The sequence below is a fragment of the Lathyrus oleraceus genome, chromosome 3 (genome assembly GCF_024323335.1).
Source record: "Lathyrus oleraceus cultivar Zhongwan6 chromosome 3, CAAS_Psat_ZW6_1.0, whole genome shotgun sequence".
In the NCBI taxonomy this organism is placed as follows: Eukaryota; Viridiplantae; Streptophyta; class Magnoliopsida; order Fabales; family Fabaceae; genus Lathyrus; species Lathyrus oleraceus.
Genome location: NC_066581.1, coordinates 45,051,785 through 45,053,456, shown reverse-complemented (window position 1 = coordinate 45,053,456; position 1,672 = coordinate 45,051,785). Strand labels below are relative to the sequence as shown.

At 43.3% G+C, this 1,672-nt stretch overlaps 1 non-coding gene across 1 annotated transcript; it reads left to right on the top strand.

Annotated features, from left to right (window-relative positions):
- Positions 1–1,020: 1,020 nt before the first annotated feature.
- LOC127133191 (small nucleolar RNA R71) lies at positions 1,021–1,127 on the top strand. The gene has a single exon (XR_007807182.1). It is a non-coding gene; the product is annotated as a small nucleolar RNA R71 (small nucleolar RNA).
- Positions 1,128–1,672: the final 545 nt, after the last annotated feature.

The following is a 1,672-nucleotide window of genomic DNA, read 5'->3' as shown; positions in this document are numbered from 1 at the left end:
AGCCTTTGAGGGTAAGGGATAGGTGGTTTATAAGGTGGTGGAGGTACATAAGGTTCTTTCTTTTCTACGGTTTCCTTATTACTCTCCTCCTTTTCCTTAGGTTTATTTTCTTCCTCAGTTGACTTTTTAGAGTTTTGGTTTTCAATTCTTGGATCAGACGGTCCTTCTACCTCTATTCCACTTCTCAATATGATTGCATGAGCGTGGCTTTTCGGATTAGGTTGGGGCTGTCCAGGAAATGTACCAGTTGGGGCAGCGGTAGGCGCTTGTTGTTGAGCTACTTGTGATATTTGTGTTTCCAGCATTTTGTTATGGGTAGCCAAGGCATCTACTTTACATGCTAGTTGTTTAATTTGTTCGCTAGTGTGTACATTCTGGTTTAAGAAATCTTTATTGGTTTGCTGTTGAGAAGCTATGAAGTTCTCCATCATGATTTCCAAGTTGGATTTCCTAGGAACATTATTGTTAGGTGTAGATGGGGTCGGCTTTTGATATCCAGGGGGTATAGCTGGGGCTTGACTGGGAGCTTGTCCTGGTGCGTATAAAGCATTATTGCTCTTATATGAAAAATTAGGATGGTTCTTCCAGTTTGAGTTATAGGTATGCGAGTAGGGATTCCCTTGAGCATAATTCACTTGCTCTACTTGGATTCCTGTTAGGAGTTGACAATCTGCAGGAGTGTGACCTTGGATTCCACTGACTTCGCAATTTTGAGCTGCGGCAACCACGGTGGCTGGAGGTGATACATTTAAACTTTCAATTTTCTGGGCCAGAGCGTCCACTTTTGCATTAACATGATCAAGGCTACTTATCTCGTACCTGCCACTTTTCGTTTGAGGTTTTTCTACCATTGTTCGGTCGCTTCCCCACTGATAATGGTTTTGGGCCATGCTCTCGATAAGTTGATAAGCATCGGCATAAGGTTTATCCATAAGCGCACCACCTGCGGCGGCGTCTATTGTTAACCTTGTGTTGTATAAGAGACCATTATAGAAGGTATGAATTACTAACCAATCCTCTAAACCATGGTGTGGACAAAGTCTCATCATGTCTTTGTATCTTTCCCATGCTTCGAAAAGAGACTCGTTATCTTTCTGTTTAAATCCATTTATCTGGGCTCTCAACATAGCTGTTTTGCTTGGAGGAAAATATCGGGCAAGAAAGACTTTCTTTAACTCATTCCATGTGGTGACTGAGTTGGAAGGAAGAGACTGAAGCCATCTTCTAGCTTTATCTCTTAACGAGAAGGGAAAAAGACGAAGTCGAATCGCCTCTGAAGTGACACCATTAGCTTTAACAGTATCAGCGTATTGGACAAATACGGATAAATGAAGGTTTGGATCCTCGGTAGGATTTCCAGAGAATTGATTCTGTTGCACTGCTTGTAACAACGAAGGTTTAAGTTCGAAGTTGTTTGCTTTGATTGCGGGTGGGGCAATACTCGAATGCGGCTCATCTTGCGATGGAGCGGCGTAATCTCGAAGAGCACGAGCTGGTTCTTCCATCTCGGGTATCGGCGAAGGAAGAAGATTTTTGAGGCCGGGCACTTCGATAGGAGGGAGATTGTTTGCAGCACGATATTCCCGAATTCGTCGTAAGACTCAGAGATATAGTTCAATGTCGTTGATTCGTAAGTAAAACGGCTCGCCTTGTGAGCGAGTGTGTGGCATAC